We start from the raw sequence: 11,930 nt of genomic DNA on the forward strand, positions 1-11,930 counted from the left end.
GTTGTTTAAAGGGACCTAACATCTAGGTCATCGACCCATATAATGATTATTGTAAAAGAGTGAAGCAATTTTTGTGCACCATCAAATTTATCAATTATCATCGTGTGAAGCATGCTGTTATACTATGCTCTTTCTTACTTTCTTCCGTTCCTTCATTCATTTTTAACTATAGGCTACAATGATCTTTGATAACCCCTTTCTTACTAGTTAATCCAGAACAGGGTTATTTAATGTTGTCAAAACAACTGTGTAATGAATGCTAAATCAACAAACATACATCTTCATCATGGACTGTTATGTCTTTCAGTGTTCAGTCTGCAAGCCTCTGTGATTAACTAAATACCTCCACAAACCTTTACATGTAACAGTTCCATACCTCCTATCCTTAAATCATTAGAAACTGAGCCTAACCATCATCATCTTGATTTCTCTCTACCTCTCTTATCATCCATGACAGAGTCCATTATTCTTCTCCTCCTCCATTCGCCTCACATGACCATACCACCAAACATGGTTCGTGTGTACCGCTTCAACCATCTAGTTTATTCCTAACTTAGCTTTTATCTCCACATTCTGAATTCCATCCTACCATTGTTCCCACCTGCTTGTACCAGAGATCATTCTCACTTTCATGTCCATTACTTCTAACTTATGCTCTAAATTTTAATGCTAAATAAAGACATAAAAAATAATAACACTACCCAGCATGATTTTTGCGGCAAAGCATCTGATACGTGATTTTAACTAAATAAGGTCTCCTGATTTCAGAAATGTCATTGGTTCTATTGTATCACATCTAGTTTTCGTGTTATTTGCCATTCACCGTCTGATGATGTGCCATTGCGGTACAGTGCTGCTTTGTGATAACAGCGAATCGGCTGTTGTTAGAGTGGCCGTGGTTTATTTTGTTAATGTTGCGTACGCTTGTCAATCTAAAACTCCTCCATCGACTATGTCCCCTCCATTGAATTAGTCAGATAAGAGAGTCTATTTTTAGCTTGTGGTAGCTGCAATGCAGTGAAGCCGATCAGTTGCGTTGTGAGTGTGGCGGAAGTCTGACCTTTTTATACTGTGTTGTGAAAATGGCAAGTGTGTCAGGAATTAGAAGATGATGTCTGAATAAGCCAGACTCATGCTGTTACGTGTATGGATATTATATTATGAAGGGACTGTTTTAGATAAAATAAAAGGTTCTTTTTAACACAGTCCCTGTACCAGTACATGGTCTCCTTGCGCATGCGCAATATGAAAAATCCTTTCCAACACAGTCAAAATTGCGTTCATGTATTCGTCCGTGTACTGCAGTCAGGCGTTCCAACTAACTCTTCGCATCGATCCCTGGCGGTCGGAACTAGTCCGCAGTCTAAAGCATGTACTGAGCCGTACATTTCTTTGACATGCGCAGAAACACTGTATCGTTGTCTCCTGCTGTACGCTGATTTCTTTGGAGTTCCTTAATCAGCTATTTTTATGCACATTGCGCGCTCTTCTCCCATTAATAAATTAATCAGCTGTTTGGTTACTGAGGTTAGGATGGATAGTGACGACGATTTTTTACACTCTTCATCCAGTGAAGAAGAGGAGGTATTATTTTTCGCAAAAAGAAAAAGAAATGACAATTATTTAGGTGACGGTAATTAAACATATTTCTTTAGTTATTTATGTATTGTGTTACGTTAGGCCTATAGTTTATGAAGGCACAAAAGCTACCAAGTGAAACAAAATATAATTGAAATACAATGTATTTTTCAGAAGAAACTGTTCCTCAGTATAATGAAAATGAATTTTACGAGCATTTCCGCATTAGCCGAGGAGTTGCTCAAGACATTACAAATCTATATGAAAGAAGTGAGCATCATAAGACATTAGGGGCAATATGGGAAAATATCGGCATTACACCAGGTTAGTATAGTAAACTCCTATTCCTTGGAGTTCATGAACGAGAATCCATTCCAACACAACCCAATCGTGTATCAATCCCGGAACCGATATACGCACTATACGCATGCGTCCATGTACCGACAGCAAACTGCATGTTGGAAATAACCTAAAATATCATGAACACCAGTGAGATGTGTGTACTGACTTGAAGATGTGTGGTATTATATTAGGACAACAAGCATTCTACACTAAATTCCCTTGTTATTTATGTGAATGGGACAGCAGAGCTAGGGACAAACACTGGTCTACACCTTCCTAGCCCAAGAGACAAGTTTTGACACCTGGTGTGAAAAATGTTACAAATGCTGCCGTAGTTGGCCTACAAAAATTTATTTCCCCACCGCTACACATCAAACTGGGAATCATGAAGCAGTTCGTTAAGGCCCTGTTTCAAGTACATTTCAAGCAAATTTCCACATTTATCTGATGCAAATTCAAGGAAGGCATTTTTAATGGACCACAAATTAGAAAGCTTCTGAAAGACAGAAACTTTGAACAGACGATGAATGCCGTGGAACTTGCTGCATGGAATTTAATTAGAGATGTCATAACGAAGTTCTAGGAAATGTAAAGGATGAACAATGCGAAACAATAGTGAAAACGATGTTGGGTGATATGAAAGAGTTGGGGTGTAGACTGAGTCTGAAACTGCACTTCCTTCATTCTCATCTCTATCACTTTCCGGTAAATGTTGGGGCTGTTAGTGAAGAGATGGGAGAGAGAGGTTGCACCAGGACATCAAGGAAGCAGAAATAAGATACCAGGGAAGGTGGGATGAAGCAATGATGGCCGACTACTATTGGTGTTTGAAAAGAGAAGACAAACTTGATGCAGTCAGACGCTGGGTAGCCAAGCGTTCATTTCAAGGGGACATCTAAGACTGTTAAAGTTTATTTTGTTCACATTTATGAGTTCATAAAGATACGGAATAAAAGTTACATTGTTTGCTTGTAAATCACGTTTAATTGTCAAAATAAATTGCTTTCATTGCCTCAGAGTTGTTTGTTTATGTGTTTCTGTGTAAATCAGAATTATATTACAATAAATGCTAAATATTTCATTGTAATTTTATACTCAATAATTATTCATTGTATAATCAAGACAATATTCAACTATTTCAAAATATATATAATAATACAAAAAATTATAAATATTTCCAAAATTATCAACATTTTTTAGTACTTTTTATATAGGCCTACAATATTCAGATCTGTCTCTTATTTTGATATGCCTATTGCGAGAAAATGTGACGTGATACGTAGAAACGGACAGCGGATTCGTGTTCAGCGACCCAAAATTGGTTAAGATCACCTATCACACCTCTTGCCGCAAAAAAAAGTTTGAAAATGCTGGGTTGTGTAATACATGGTTGCAGCTGTTTAACCACCATTTATACACGTTAATGACAACACAGGTTTTTATTCCAACATCTGTAAAGTAAAAGCATCTATCAAGTTATTTTTCGGTGTTGGGCCATGGTGTTGTTTCATGTACATTACGTAGAGGTCGCTGACATTTTGAATACAATGCAATATTCTTTATTAAGGTGACTAATGTACCCCCACTCGATCTGAGGTAGTCAATCTCTGCATCATTGCACAAAAAAGAGAACAATAATATGTTTGAGAAAAAAAAAAAGGAAGGCTCTTAGGCTAAAATGACTTACCTCCAATAGAGCCAAAATTTAATTAAAACACCTAGACTGTTCTCCTTTCCTACCATTCCAAACTACACTGATCTAAAGATGTATAATATGAAAGTTATGTATGATATGAAAGGTTATATGGAGTTTGTGCTACAGATGATCAGGTAGCAAACATTACTAAAATGCAATGCAAAATTATTTCAGTACGTACAGGACAAATCCATGGCAACAGACTCAACAGTAGAATTTGTGATATTTGTTAAGAAATTATAAGTTTTAATTTTCACTAACTGGGAAACAATACCAGTACAGCTATATTTGCTTCATACTTTAACTGATTAAATTGTTTCCTACCACTAATTTAGTAACAGTAAAAAATAAATTACACATGGTTATGGGTATGACAGGAAAAGGACATCACTTTTGTGTATACCAAGTTCAATGACTGATTTCTGTGAATCTTTCGACTTGAAAGAGAGCATTATTTTCATACATGTACCCAGTGAACCCAGTAGTAGTTAGTCAGTAATAAATAAATCATCTGATATATTAATTTTGTAATCAATGGTTATGAGTGTGACAGGAAGTTATGGATGTGACATATAGCGCACCTACACGTTATTTTTCGAGCAAATGTAAGTATACTTTCAATATATTCTCAAAAGCAAAGTTGGAAAGGGTTCCTTCGTTACATTTTACTTGAATGACGTGTGTTGACTGCTGTTTAGAACTCTTATTTGAGGTAATTGATAACTGTGACTCCCTAGATATCTAACTGGAATATATCCAAACTTTTCTGGACCTCTTAAGGTATGCCAACCGGTATTTTAATTGCAATGAATTGCTTTCCCTATCCATGACAAGTCTACCAACCTGTTAATGTTACTACGAAATATATTTAGGAACAGTGCACAGGTTTGCAGTGGAATAGTACTAATTCAATGGAAAATTACCCATTTCAACTGAAAAAACATTTAACTAGGCATATTTATCTACATATTGATGTAAGTTACAGTAGATTGCTGCAATCAGATACTTCATTTTAACAATAAAATTCCTATATTCTATGGATTTTTCCTACTGTAATATTACACATGAGCAATGTGTAATAATCAATCTGGGTCATGGTACAAAAATCAAAGAGGCATAAGCTTGCTGTTTGGGGGTTATAAACAAATCATATTTCCTTCTAAACAAAATTTAGACTGCAATGAGTCTTTCCACAGCACAGGATTTGAACCATATATTCTAAACAAAATTAAATCAAATACTAAACCTCAGAGATGGTGAACCCAAAACAAATTTTAATGAGTAGTTCAGAAATTTAGGAGGCCTACACTCAATCTGTCAGTGCCAATAACTTCATGAAAAGAATAAGAAAAATATCCCACAGCCTACATTAACAAATCTACCTTTTCTTGCCGTAAACATAAACAAAGAGTAATCAGTAATAATATTTAATATACCTTGCAAAGTAGGCTATAAACATTTTAATTCGGTATCACAAAAAATTATATATACTATCTTGAAATAGATCAATGGATAAACACGTTCTATTTAACTATGATTCCTTAGTTTATTTTAATGTCATTTAAACAAATAATGCAACAAGTATAATAACCCAAGGTGAAGTAATCCTTCGGTAAACATTCTTATCTGCAATCTAATAGACAGAACTGGCAGATCTGAAGCCAGTTCATGCAGATCATCGTCTATATGACAACGCTTCAATTTGATAGTACGGATATATAAATAATCGACGTTAGTTTCATTTCAACGATATCACACACCCCCTGTATGACATCGCAAACAGGACCTAAAGGGATTCAAATATGCCACGCATCTACGTCAACATCATTGTAAACAATGCAAACAAAAGCCAGTCGTGTCAGTAGACATCTCAAACAAATCGAAACTTCCCAAGATACAGCGTACGAATAAAGTAACTTGTCAAAATGCACACACCATCACACTTCAGATATGCTACTCAATGAGTACACGTTATCTCATAAACCTAGGGAAAAAAAAAAAAAAAAAAGTTCAACTTAACCACCGATTTCTCTGTGTGATGACTCACCTAATGCGCGGCTAAAAGCACAACAACCTGTCAACATTCTCTTCTCTGCCTCACTGTTTTGATATTATATGCACTATGTAGCGGTATATCCGTAGTTTTAAATTTCCATTTGCTGCACATCTTTAACAGATTGAACACAACACAAAATGATTTATCACAAACCCGTTCACATTACATACGAAACAGTTAACATGGCGACTATGAGTACAGGTTAGCCAACAGACACAACTTTCAACCATCCCCACCACCGGCGCATCTAATAACATCACTCAGCAAGTCGTAAGATCTGAAATGTTGATCCATAATGGTTCTGTTACAATTATGCTTTGTGTCAACTCATGTCTTACGGCTTCACGCATATATTTAGTTGCAAGGTGTAACTTGTTGATGAATTATTAGGGTACCAGGTGAGGGTAGATTTCCTTCCGCGAAGAGTATGGATCCTGCCATCTTTTGGCCAGTCGTTCAACTTGTTGAAACAGGTTGCCCAAGGCAAAAACAAGCGCTGTATTCGAGACCGTCCTTTTGCAATCGTCTTACGACAGTGATACGCCTGTTAATCAGCGATTTAATGTATGAGTACTGTCTTACGACGTAGTTGTTACTTAAGTCTGATGTTGTATGAGTGGCCTCGAATCTGATAAAAATAACTATTGTTGTTTTATGGATTGGATTTTTTTCCAGGCTCTCATAGTTGTTTATGTCGCTTGCTGTCTAATAGGTCGTGTTATTGCGAGATACATTATTATTATTATTATTATTATTATTATTATTATTATTGCATAATACTGGAATACATGTTCCAGTACATGAAATAAGTTTCGGTACCAATTTCAGGAAAGCTGCTATCACCGAAATTTCCGGTTCTACAGCTAAATGATTAGCACGCTGGCCTTTAGTCACAGGGTTCCCGGTTTCGCTTCCCGACCGGGCCGGGGACTTTAACTTTCATTAGTTAATTCCTATGGCTTGGGGGCTGAGTGTTTGTGCCGCCTTCAGCATTAGAAATCATTTTATGTATGGCTCCATATTCACAGACGCGCAGGTCGCCGCTACGGCGTCAATTCGAAAGACATGCACCTGGCCTCCCCGGAAGCCACACGCCGTTATGTTGTCACGAAGATTCACACATAGAATCCAGGAATGATGCAGCTAACCAGCTATAGTGTGGTGAGTGAATCTAGAATCTAGGCCTCCTTATTGATTGTCATTACTAGGGCCCGGATTCATATGCACTAAACACTCCAAAAATATGCATGCACATTTGCACTAAAAATGTTGAGAATATGGACGAAAACATGCACTAAAAATAAAACAAAATACACTTACCAAACGTATTATTTAATTTTAACTCAGTGTTAAACTGACAAACATGTTTCATTTCTTGCAAAACAGTGCATGGCAGTAGGTTATCGAGAGTTTTTCAATATTTTCAGGGGCAATGACTTTCTGTTGTCGGACTGAATTTATACGCTGAAAATGATCGATCTACGTCGGCGGACGTAACTGGGCAATACTTGTACTCTGGCACTGACTGCTCGGAACATTCTTCTGGCAAAGACTGCCTGATTCCACTTACAGTATGTAGATGCTCATGGATTGAATCTTCTTCAGTCCTGGGTTTGAGTCCAACACCACACTGAGTTTCCTTTTTACTTTTTTTCCAGTTTCACCAGGGACACCATTTAAAGAACTAATGGTGTTTTGAATTAACTGAAGGGATTCGTATAGGAGTGCATCACGAGCTTCTAGGCCCTTAATCGCCTTCGAAAGTGACGAATAATGCACATGGATGAAACTGATATCACTATATACAGTTTCCGATTCAAATGCGCACTTTGCTTCACGAACCCACGCAGTATGGCTATCGTCAATACTTTTAGCTACATCTTTCACTTGATTAAACTTCTCCTGATAGAACGATACTGAGGATAACCAAGTTCCCCATCTTATGTGAATAGGTTCCGGTGGAAGAGAAACCTGAGGCAGATGAGTTTTATACAACTGTACACGAGCCGGTGCTTTCAGGAACAGTTTGTTCCCACCTGAAATTACTCTGTTGACAGATGGAAAGAGGGTTCGTATCTCTTCTGCAATAAGATGCAATCCATGGACCAAACATGTGACATGGATGAGATTTGGAATAAATACTCAAAGAGATTGACCAGCTTTCAACATATACGAAGCTGCATCTGTGACTAAAAGGCGCACTTTGTAACAATCACTCTCCGATTCACTAGGCCACAGAAATCGCAGGGAATCGTTAACAAATCTTCCAACTGTAGCGTGGTTGTTTTTTTCTAGCACTTTGCACAAAAGTAAATGAGATTTGCCGTGTCCTTCCGGACGTAATTTACCCACTGTGAAGTTCCTATCGAATCAACGACAGCGTGCAATGAAAGTAAATAGTTCTTCCTAAGTGTAGATTCATCTGGTATTCTTTGATTAGCACAATACTTTTCAAGAAACTAGCCTAGATGTGGATTATACAGTTTATGCAGTGGAATGTTACTGCCTACACAAGTCTTACAAAATAATATTAGCAGAAAATGTACTAACTTCACACCGTGTTTCCACTTCGGTTAAAACTAGCTGTTCTTACTCCGTTCTTTTGATCTGAGATGTGAAGTTCTTTGAATGCTGTTCAGTTTGAAATTTTTAATCACCTTTTACACTCTTGTTGCAGCCGGGCTGAGTGGCTCAGACGGTTAAGGCGCTGGCCTTCTAACCCCAACTTGGCAGGTTCGATCCTGGCTCAGTCCGGTGGTATTTGAAGGTGCTCAAATACGACAGCCCCGTGTCGGTAGATGTACTGGCACGTAAAAGAACTCCTGCGGGACTAAATTTCGGCACCTCGGCGTCTCCGAAGACCTTAAAAAGTAGTTAGTGGGACGTAAAGCAAATAACATTATTATTATTTACTCTTGTTGCACACTTGACAGTATACTACATCGCCGTCACTTATATAGTCACTATTGCTTGATATCCACTGTTTAATTAAAAAAGATCTAGAGTTCTTATCTTTAGGCATTTTTGCAGTTTAATCTGGTAAAACACTGCAATAGACGACCAACAAGTTAACAGATGAACGCATACATTGGGAGGCTACTGTAAGGAGTACTGTCAGAATGAAGGAAATGGGTCATAATCCGTCTACCTGCTTGTATTGCGACACTGTAAACCCTTTCCTTGATCAAGAGAAGGCTTCTTGCATAGCCAAGGGATGTACCTAAAACATATAAATAGAGTTCATTAGATTTTTCATTTCATTCAGAAATCTTCGATAATCGATCACACATAAGAGAAAAATATATCTGTATATGCACTAACGTTCAAAATATGCATTTGCATACGCGCATATGCAGTTTTTAAATATCCGGGCCCTATGAGTCATTAGCATTACACAGGGTTATTCAGCTAAGTTGTCCACCTCAAATAATTCCTGAATAGTTATAGATAATGACATTCTGTTTTCACTTTCGGTATTGGTACCAAAGGGCTCATTATAAGACCTACATTACTTTTTCATGGGGTCATTATCGTCTGAGATAATGGTAATCACTTTCTTTCAAATGGAACTACGCTGTTTTCTATACCTGGGCAATAACTTAAAAACATGATTTCATCGTCGTGATTATTTTGAAAATCGGACATGTACTTCTCGAGAAAATGTGACGTTTCCCAACGTGCTTCATTTGCCAGCTGAGGACTGTCCTGCTCGATTCGCGCTACGTATGAAACATGAGCTAGCTGTTGACATACAGAATTGCTTCTTCACTCCCTTCTGGTAGCGAGGTATACGCTCTATTGTGCCCATAAATACACGCGCTATGATAAACTGTATGATTCAACTCCTTTAATATCGCCATAGATAACAGATAAAGGAAAAACGGACAATTTCTATGGGACATTATTATACTGACGTGACATTAAACCACACAGGACCGAACAGGCTAGCTGCGCCGTATGGTCCGCTTAGCTGTTGGCTTGTTTTCGAGAGATGGTAGGTTTGAACCCCACCACCGGCAGACCTAAAGATGATTTTTCGTGGTTTGCCATTTTCACACCATTTTCACTTTAATTAAAGCCATGACCGCTGCCTTCCCAGTCCTAACCCTTTCCTATCCTATCATCGCCGAAAACCCATCTGAGTTAGTGCTAACACTAGGATAAAAGAAGACCATACATGACTAACGTCAGGAAGAGCATGCGCCCGTAAAATTGGGCCAAATTGACATGCGTTACACTTCCCCACCCAGTTGTAGGAAAAGTGGCAGAGGAAGAAGGAGAAACATTAATAAATAAAAAGAAAGCCATATTTTAAATACTTTAAATTTATAATAGTGGTGGAAGGAAGTGAGTATTATTTGAAGGAGCAAAATTATTACAACTTATTAATATTAACCAGAGGGGGAGGGGAGGAGGAGGAGAAAGAAGTGGTTCGATTCATTTATTTATGTTTGATATTTGCTTTACGTCGCACCGACACAAGGACAGGAAAAGCCTAGGAATGGGAAGGAAGCGTCCGTGGCCTTAATTAAGGTACAGCCCCAGCATTTGCCTGGTGTGAAAATAGGAAACCACGGAAAACCATCTTCAGGGCTGCCGACAGTGGGGTTCGAACCCACTATCTCCCGGATGCGAGCTCACAGCTGCGCGCCCCTAACCGCACGACCAACTCGCCCGGTGGTGGTTCGAGTCATCGAGGAATTAACAAAAGAAAGAGAATGGCCACGAAGGCAGCGAAAATGGAAGACTCGCTAGGCTTTGCAAACCTAATACCGTCAGGATCAGAAAAGAACAAGGGTTGACCAATGGGAATGGGATAGGAAAGGAAACCCGTCGCAGATCTGCTTTTCCTTTACCTGTTACGTACGGCGATATTAAAGATGTTAAATAATGCACTTTACCATAAAATATTTGTTTAATGAACACAGTAGAGTGAATACCTATCTGCTAGAAGAAGGTCAAGCAACTCTGTTTGTCAACAGCTACAGTAGCCCATGTCTCATACGTAGCGCGAATCGAAAAGGGCAACCTCAGCTGGCAAATGAAGCACGTTTGGAAACATTACATTTTCTCAAGTAGTACTTGTCCGATTTACAAAATAATCACGGCGCTGAATTTACAATACTTTCATGTTATAGTCAAGGTATAGAAACCAGCGTAGTTTCATTTGAAAAAACAAAGTACCATTATCTCGGCAGATACTGACACTCTGGAAACGTACGGCATGTTCAGTCATGAGACCATGGTATTAGTACTGAAGATGAAAACAGAATTTCGATATCTTCAACGGTTCACGAGTTATTTGGGGTGGACATCTTAGCTGAATACCCTGTATATACAGCATGTATCAAAATTCCATACTCAAACTTCTAGGGATGGTAAAATCAATAGCTGGCATACCTTTTGAGATGGCTGAGAATAAAACAATTACAAGTCAGTTTAAGCGTAATCTTCCACAAAAATTGTTTAATAGTGCGCGCCCTCCTGCTCCAGTACACGCTCTGCAACAACGTGCGTGCCACTACTTGTCGTACACGTTCGAAGACCCCAGACCCCGAACCAGTGCCTTAGAGGGAGAGTGCTGACGAAAACGAGGGCTACTGGATTAGATAAAAGGTGGTTGAATGGGTGGCTAAATTTCTAGAAAACATAACTCAGAGAATTAGAGTAGGTGAAGTATTATCTGATCCTCTAATGATTAAAAGGGGGATCCCGCAAGGCAGTATTATTGTACCTTCATGTTTTCTTATCTATATAAATTATATGAGTAAATAACTGGAACACAGATAAGGATTTTTGCAGATGATATTATACGCAATACTGTATAGAGCAGAGGTGCTGAGCTGGGCTCCCGTTGAGGACAGCCCAGTGCGGCTGGGCTAGCGCGACGTCAATGCGGGCAGCTTACGTAACAAGCAAACGTCACAGTGAAGCGAGAGACCGGACACTAGGGATGGGCATGAGCGCAGCTCGAGCGGCTCGAGCTGATGACGTCACTGCTCGATCTAGGTCGAGCAGTACTCGAGCAGGAGTATGGCCTGCCATCTATGAGTGATTACCTTGTACTAAATCAGATGAGTGGCAATCTTCTTTGCTCTTTTAATACTAATGAAATGAAACCAGTGTGTGTACAGGAACTCAACTGAACAAACTATATCCTCACCCGGCAATTTCAGAAATAGTTTGTTACATTTCGTACCATGAAAATAATATTTATAATGATAACGCCTTAACATTATTAACGGAATACATTGAATC

At 38.6% G+C, this 11,930-nt stretch overlaps 1 long non-coding RNA gene across 1 annotated transcript in view; it reads right to left on the reverse strand.

Moving 5' to 3' along the window:
* The window catches only part of LOC136864616 (uncharacterized), a 237,182-nt gene extending 231,339 nt beyond the window's left edge, over positions 1-5,843 (reverse strand). Inside the window, exon 1 of the long non-coding RNA XR_010859339.2 lies at positions 5,664-5,843. This is a non-coding gene — a long non-coding RNA (uncharacterized lncRNA). The remainder of the gene's footprint in view (positions 1-5,663) is intronic.
* Positions 5,844-11,930: the final 6,087 nt, after the last annotated feature.

Source organism: Anabrus simplex, chromosome 2 (genome assembly GCF_040414725.1).
Source record: "Anabrus simplex isolate iqAnaSimp1 chromosome 2, ASM4041472v1, whole genome shotgun sequence".
NCBI lineage: Eukaryota > Metazoa > Arthropoda > Insecta > Orthoptera > Tettigoniidae > Anabrus > Anabrus simplex.